Source organism: Pteropus vampyrus, unplaced genomic scaffold (genome assembly GCF_000151845.1).
Source record: "Pteropus vampyrus isolate Shadow unplaced genomic scaffold, Pvam_2.0 Scaffold97, whole genome shotgun sequence".
NCBI lineage: Eukaryota > Metazoa > Chordata > Mammalia > Chiroptera > Pteropodidae > Pteropus > Pteropus vampyrus.
Genome location: NW_011888878.1, coordinates 2601898 through 2610444, shown reverse-complemented (window position 1 = coordinate 2610444; position 8547 = coordinate 2601898). Strand labels below are relative to the sequence as shown.

General features: G+C 32.1%; 1 pseudogene; it reads right to left on the bottom strand.

The window, feature by feature from the left end:
- Positions 1-7575: 7575 nt before the first annotated feature.
- On the bottom strand, positions 7576-7981 carry LOC105294991 (annotated as a pseudogene).
- Positions 7982-8547: the final 566 nt, after the last annotated feature.

The window sequence follows — 8547 nt, the reverse complement described above, 5'->3', positions numbered from 1 at the left end:
AGCAATCTTACAGAAACAACTTGATATAACAACTTTCATCAAAATATTTTTCCAACAAACTGCTGTAAACTAACATTCTCAGTCTTCTCTCATATTTCAATGAAACATGTGGGCTTCCATCCCTATCACTTAATTGAAACTACTTTTGTTAAGGGAACCAGTAACTACCATATTGATACATTCAAATAGTTATTTCTTTGTCTTCATTTTATTTGACCTTTCATAATCTTTGACATATTTTTTTTATATTGACTTCTTCTGAGTCTCTTTTTCCAGATCATCTTCCTTTATTTAATCTCTAAATATTGAAATATCCTAAATGCTCCATCTTGGTCATTCCTCTTTTTTCTAAATACTCTTTTTCTTAAGAGATATCATATAGTTTGGTGACTTTAAAATACCATCCATATTCTGATCATTTCAAATGTGTATCCTCAGTGCTGATATCACCCCTGAGCTCCAGACTCATATATGTAACAGTTCACTTGAAATGTTCACTGGAATATTAAATGAGAAGCCTAAACCTAATAGGTCCACAGAAGAACTTTTGATTTGGATTTCTCTACGAATATTCACAATAGCAATTGATGGAACCACATCCATCAATAGTTCATGCCAGAATTCTGAGTCAGTGTTCATTCCCCTCTTTCTTTCACCTCACACAAATAAAAATATAGCAGGACACCTGATACTCTTGTCTCCAAATATACCATGATCTCTATCTCTATTTTCTATTTCCAATAATAAAATAAATTAAAATCTCCATACCCTTACTTATTCTCTCTCCTACCCCCAATTTATTATCTTCAGAGCAGCCAGAGTAATCCTTTTAAAACATGAAGCAAATTATATAACTGTATTTCATAATGTCTTCCAGTAGCTTCCCATTTCACTTAAAAAAAAAAAAGAGAGAGAGAGAAAACCTTTACAATTTCTTACCTCTCTTCTTGTCTTATAGTTAGACCAAGAATCTTGCCTTTTTGTTCCTAGAAAAAGGCAATGGATTCTAATATCTCAGAAATCACCTTTTGTCCATGGAGAGGATGTCTGTGACCATCCATTTAAAGTATTTCCTCCACATACAAATATCACTATCACATAGTTCTTGTTCATTTTTCTGAGTAAAATTTAGTAATAACTGAAATTATTGTGTTAACTTTTTATGAGAAATATATTAAGGAAAATAGTGAAGTCATGGCAAAGTTAAGGGAGAAGCTTCACAGAAGGCACTAGTAGCTGTCTCGTAAACCATTTTATTTCTCAGAAAGCCTATAAAGCCCATAAAGAACCAAAATGGCTTCTACTGACAATTCTTATAGCCTGTTTAAGAACAAGCAAACATCTTGTCAGCTTTCAAAAAGCTTGTCCAAGGTGTAGAAAAACAAACAAAACTCTAATCTACACAATCCGTGTTTTGCTTTTATAAATATTGTCTTTGCATTTGTTAAGAGATATAATCTATATAGGATTGCTCTTCCTCAGATACAAGTATAAATGACTATATTATAAGTAAATGTCTCTGAGTTATTTTTTGACACTTCTTGGAGGTCCCACCAAACTTTGGATACCTAAATCCAATCTTTAGGCCTGACCAACTACACAGCTTGAGTGATGCTCTTTTAACAAGTCTTATGAACAGTGATCAAACTCTAAATTTTCTGCACAGGATCTGGGTCTTGGTCGAATCTGATTTTTCTTATTTTGACATAGGCATTTCATTTTTTGTTAGTAGCAATAAACTTGGGAAACTTAATGTATACCTTTCGACCACCAGGTCACTGTCATTCAGGGAATCTGGTCTCTGTTGAGATAACTTTCTATTGTCTGTATCTACTTTTGAGTGACACCTTTGAAGACAGGAGGGAAAAAGTGGGATGTGATAAAAAGACTCCCACACTTCAATGCAATTCCAGGAAATCTAGAATTATCAGCTGGAAGAGTCATGTATTCGGTAGTTATGGACCAACACTAATTGTCCTGCTGCACTCAGACAAACTGGAAGCAGCCTGTGGGAAGCCTGGCCTTTATAAATACTATGGTAGATCCAAAGGAACATCCATTGGTACTGAAGAATTCTCAGTAAGCTGGGTTATTACCTATGGAATTATTTTACTGTCTGTGTCTTATATAAGTAATAAAAATAAAGAGCTACGTTACTTTATTTTTTATTGAAAGGTAATCTTTTGATCACTTAATACCTGTGGGTTTCATCCTGACTTCATTGATATTTCTCTAGTCAACCCTGATATGGTATTATTTGTTGATATATCTAGGAGTGGACTTGCCAGGTCACAAGAAAGACACATGTTTAGTTTTAATACATAATGTTATATAGTTTTCTGAAGTAGTTGAATCAATCTCTACTCACCAGAAATGCATGCAACTTCCATTTAACCCACATTTTAAACATTCTGTATGAAATTTAAGATATACAGAATGTGCAATGATATTTCATTGACCTTTTAAGAATTGTCCATTTTCCTAATGACTAATAAAGTTGAGTACCTTTTCAAACATTTATTAGTCACTCAAATATCTTATTTTGTGAAATGACTATTCAACTATTTTGTGAATTTTTTTTATTGAGTAGTCTTTGTCCTATTGACTTGTATGAGTTCTTTTTATATTCTGGGTATATATTATTTGTTGGATCTATGTTTGGGGAATTTCTTTCACTTTGTGTAGTTTGCCTTTTTAGAAAAAATGATTTTTTTTAGAGCATTTTTAGGTTCACAGCAAAACTGAGGGGAAGATACAGAGATTTTCCATATATTCCCTGTCCCCACATATGCACAGCCTCTCATTATCAACATTCCACATCACAGTGGTATGTTTGTTACAACTGATGTACCTACATTGACACATCATAATTACCCAAAGTTCATAGCTTACATTACAGCTTACTTTTGGCATTGCAAATTCTATGGGTTTTGACAAATGTGTAATGGCATCTTGACATATTTCTATCATTAAAGTATCAAACAGAGCATTTCACTGCCTTAAAAAACCTGCTGTGCTCTGCCTATTTACCTCATTTCTCTCCCCCAACTCCTGGAAACCACTGATTTTTTTATTGTCTCTAAAGTTTTGGTCTTTCTAGAATGCAATATAGTTGAAATCATACAGTATTTAGCCTTTTCAGATTGGCTTCTTTCACTTTGTAATATAAATTCAGGGTTTCCCCATGTCTTTCATGGTTTGATAGCTCATTTCTTTTTAGACCTGAATAATATTCCATTGTCTGGATGTACTATGATTTATTTATTCATTTCCTACTGAAGAACATCTTGGTTGCATACAAGTTTTGGCAATTATGACTAAAGCTTCTATAAATATTCATGTACAGGTTTTGTAAAGTTTTCAACTCCATTGGGGAAATACCAAGAACTGTGATTGCTAGATTGTATGGTGAGAGTATGTTTAGTTCTATAAGAAGCCACCAGACCATCTTCCAAAGGGGCTGTACTATTTTGGATTCCCACCAGCAATAAATGAGAATTTCTCTTGCTCCCCAACCTTGCAGACATTTGGTATTGTCAATGATATGGATTTTGGCCATTCTGATAGGTATGCAGTGGTATCTCATTGTTGTGTCAATTTGCATTTCCCTCACAACATAGAATGTGGAGCATCTTTTTATATGTTTATCTGCCATTTGTATATCTTCCTTGGTGAAGGTATATATTTTTATGTTAAGGTATATTTTTTAATTGGATTGTTTGTTTTTATATTGTTGAATTTAAAAAGTTCTTTGTTTATTTTGGATAATAGTCCTTTATCAGATATATAGTTTGCAAAAATTTTCTTCTAATCTGTGGCTTATCTTATTCTCTTAACATCACCTTTCACAGAGAAGAAGTTTTTAATTTTAAGTCCAACTTATTAATTATTTCTTTCATGGATTGTGTCTTCACTGTGGTATCTAAAAAGGCTTCACCATACCCGAGATCATCTCATTTTTCTCATTTATTATCTTCTAGAAGTTTAAAAAAATTTTTTTACATTAGATCTATGATCAATTTTTGAGTTAATTTTTATAAAGAGTATAAGTTCTCTGTCTAAATTAACTATTTTCCATGTGGATGTCTAGTTGTTCCAGTACTATTTGTTGAAAAGACTATCTTTACTCCATTGTATTGCTTTTAAAGACCAGTCGACTATGTGGGTCAATTTCTGAGCTCTTGATTCTAATCTATTGATCTATTTGTCCATTCTTTTGCCAAACAACACTGTCTTTATTACTCTAGTTTTATAGTAAGTCTTGAAGTCAGGTAGCATCAGTCCTCTAACTTTGTTCTTCTCCTTCGATATTGTGTTGGCTATTATGGGTCTTTTGCTTCTCCATATAAACTTTTTTTCTATATCCACAAAATGTCTTGCTGGATTATGATTGGGATTGCATGAATCTGTATAAAAGTTGGGAGGAAGTGACATCTTGGCAATATTAAGTCTTCCTATCTGTGAACATGGAATTTCTCTCCAATTTATTTAGATCTTTAATTGATCAGAATTTCGTATTTTTTCTTATATAGATCTTCTACATATTATTTTAGATTTATATATAAGTATTTCATTTTGGGGAGAGCTAATGTAAATGGTATTGTTTTTTTATTTCAAAATCCAATTGTTTATTGCTAGTATATAAGAAAGTGGTTTACTTTTGTATTAACCTTGTATCCTGCAACCTTAGTATAATAACTTATTAGTACCAGGAGTTTTTTAATCAATTTTTCAGATTTTCTACATAGATAATTATGTCATCTATGAACAAGGCGGTTTTATTTCTTCCTTCTCAATTATTTCCTTTTATTTTCTTATTATATTAGCTAAAAATTTCAGTATGATTTTGAAAAGAGTGATGAGGGGAGAGATATTTTTGCCTTGTAGCTGAACCTTGTGGAAAAACTTTAAGTTTCTAATTATTAAGTATGAGAGTATGATGTTAACTTTTTTTAAATAAAATAGTTACAAAATAGTTTTCTTGTGAGAAATAGTATAGATATAGGCTGAAAAAGTGGAAACATGGAAGGAAGGCAACGACAGCCATCATACTGAGACATCATTTTTATTTCATAGGCAAAACTGCAAGTTTTCTTGGGAAACCCGCGAATGACTAAAAGTACTTTTCTGATAACTGAGCTTCTTTAAGGGCAATGTGCTCTTCTCAATAGCTTTCAGTCAATAAATATACTCAAGAGGGAAAAAGACTATAGAATGCCAGTGAATTTAACTTTTATAAACACCAATTTTACTTTTATTTGGAGAGATAATTTTTACATGATTGATCTCCTTCAGAGATGAGTAAACTGCTCTTTTGTAACTAATGTCTTAAAATTATTCTTTGAAATTTGTTTAACTTTTAACCTATTTTTATAGAATATCAACTGAGAACACAGAGGACAAAACTACCTTGTTAACTGCTCTACACTGAGCACATAGGATAATTTCTAGTACATGATACATGCTTGGCAAATATTTGTCAAATTAATGAAAGAAGATGTGAATTAACAAGGATATGATCTCAGATAACCCGCTTAAATTATTTTACATGAACAATCAGACAGAGAACTGGACTTGGTATTTCATAATTGCTTTCCAATTATAAAAAACAAAACAAAACAAAACATATTTTATGACTTACAGCATGAAATGTGACGGTATTTTAAAGATTTTCCAGTCTAGGTTTTACAACTCTCATGTAAACATCTTTTTTCTTTCTGCACCTTCAGAATTTAACTTGACAAAAAACATTGATTTAAAAACAATTTACTTGGACTACTTAGTGCTAACAATATTTAATTACAAACACATTCCTAATAACTGCCTGTTGTAGTTCTTGGCATAATGAAGGTGCTAATGTGAGTAATTACATTTTTGTTGGTAACAGCCAACTACCATGTGGCTCCCTGCTTCTTCATGAGCCATTTGTTACTAAAGGTTATAACAACCTTTCTCTCCAGAGTAATTTATAAAGACAAATATACAAATTCTGAATGTAACAAATACCTACAAGAATTTGTTTCTATAATTACTAAATGTATCTTGTAATAGGAAAATATGTAGCACCGAGAATGTACAAAGTGTTCCTACACAAAATTAGTAAAAGACATATATATGTATAGTGATGAAGCATGAGCCAATGAGAAAAAAGAAGAGACATTTTATGACCAATATAAGTCAAATAAAATTTTTTATAAGGAAAATAAATATTTTGGTCACTTATTAAGAAAGAAAATATGAAGGTTGAATAAGAGTTAGGCTATTATGCATGGGAATCTGTTATTATAGATATTGATCATAAGGACATTTATTTAAAATCTGAAGATGTTAAGTTACCCATGAGTACATTCACTATATATATAACAGTCTAGGCTGATAGAATTGCTTGAACATAACCAGTTCAGGAAAGAAAATCTACTATTATTTGGTAACTTTTTAAACATAAATGCAGTTAAAGAGTTAAAATCACTGTGCATTTGGATAGAGCACAGCTGTCAAACTTGAAAGATTTCTAGTATTCCATGACTGATATATACAATAATAACAATATAAACACAGTTTAAGAGAAGAGAACAAAAGAAATAATCTAAACTGGGCTGAGTAGAGATTACACTCATACTTTTAGTTAAATGCTGATGAGAAATAGAAGTCATAGAAATAGGCTGGCATATCTGCCATTTTTTATGTTTTGTAAAAAATAATGGTTCTGAAATCATATAAATTGACATTAACAGTTTAATTAAACTCTGAAATGCACTCCCCAATCTTATCCAGCTAAGATATTTGGATTATATGAAGAGAATGATATATTAGTGTAAGTTTAAGTTTATAGGTCTATGTGAAAAAAAAATTAGTAGCCAACTCATTTTTTACAATACATTCTTAGTTGTTTGCTAGAAAAAAACACATATAAAGCCAGGATCAAATATATCTTACATTTCGTGTTTTATATAACTTTTGTTTAATTAAGAAAATTTTTGTGGATGTATTCATGATAACTTAGCATTTTCAGGTTTTAAATAAATGTCTTTATGATCAATATCTATAATAACAGATTCGTATGAATAATAGTCTAACCCTTATGCAAATCTCATATTTTTTTTCTTAATAACAGACAAAAATATTTTTCTCCTTATAAAATTTTTATCTGGCCTATGTTGGTCATAAAATGTCTCTTCTGTTTTCTCATTGTCTTGTGCTTCATCACAAGATTTTAAATTTATGGAATGCATAAAGATAAAATTTTGAGGAAGACTAGCTTTTTCAATTAACTATGTGGAAAATAATCGAGAATACAGTGTGGGGCAATAAAAGTATCCACTGATTATTTTCTCCCTGTGGAAATTCATGAGACCTATAGTGACAGTCTAACAGACTCCTACTTCTCTAAGAAGGTGCTAGCTAAAGCCAGAGTTAGGTGCAGTTGATGCTACTGTGGTATTTCAAGGACCATTCTGACATCACAAGGATTTCCACACTAGTCTTTGACAATTTTTATTGACTGTCTAATCTGAGGTCTTTTTTTTAAAAAAGGTTATCCATGGTTTATTGAAATATTACAGCACAGAAAAAAATTCAAACAACTCCGCATGGTATTTTGAAATTCATCCCAACTATAGGCTGTGTGACCTGCAGTTTGGACAGACAGCCAAAGTCCAAGAGCTTCAGCTTTTCCTTAGTGTCAGAATCAACTTCACTGATCTCTTGATCCAGGGATGAGACCTCTGGAACATAATTATCTCTCCTTACTCTCTTCTCTTCCTGAAACTTGATGGAGATACCTCTCACAGAGCCTCTCTAAATCTACTTCATCAGATAGGTGACATAGCCCACTGTCTTGTTGCAGAGCTTCTTTCTGGGAACAACCATGATCTCCCACACAGGGACTTGTTGGTGTGGAAATTGTTGCCCAGGTGCATTTGGTGCTTCTTGATGATGACTCCAGCCACCTTCTCACGGTTTTGGTGCAAAAATGGCCCATCTTGGCAGGTCCCTGGTGAAAAAGCTGAGATCTTTTATAAACTAGACATTTTTTCTGGGGAATAGAATGGAATAAAGCACTACCTTTATACTCGAGTACACAAATATACAAGCAAACATTAAATTAAGTAGATAGTAGAATTGTGAGTGGAATCTCCTCAGATCTCAGTCAGTGTTCTGAGATCTGCACATAAGAAATTCACAAACAAATAAATTTCTTGCTTGAATTAGGTTTCCTGCTTGAATAACTGGAGAAATGATGGTGCTGTTTACAAAAGTGAAAAAATACGATGAAACATATTATGAGTAAATTTTTGCAGTGCATTTGAGACTTCCATGAGATATCAAGGAGAAATCAGAATGCAAGTGTCTGAAACACAGGGTGAGATGTATATTGAAGATAGCAGTTTGGCTGCAGTATAGATCAGAGTTGAATTCATGGACCTGATTGAAAACATCCAAGGAATGATGATAAAGAAGAAATAAAGGAGAGTATTAAGGAATTTCACTATTTAAATATGTGATAATAAAAGATGATGTTAGGTGACAAAAAATGCCACCATAGAG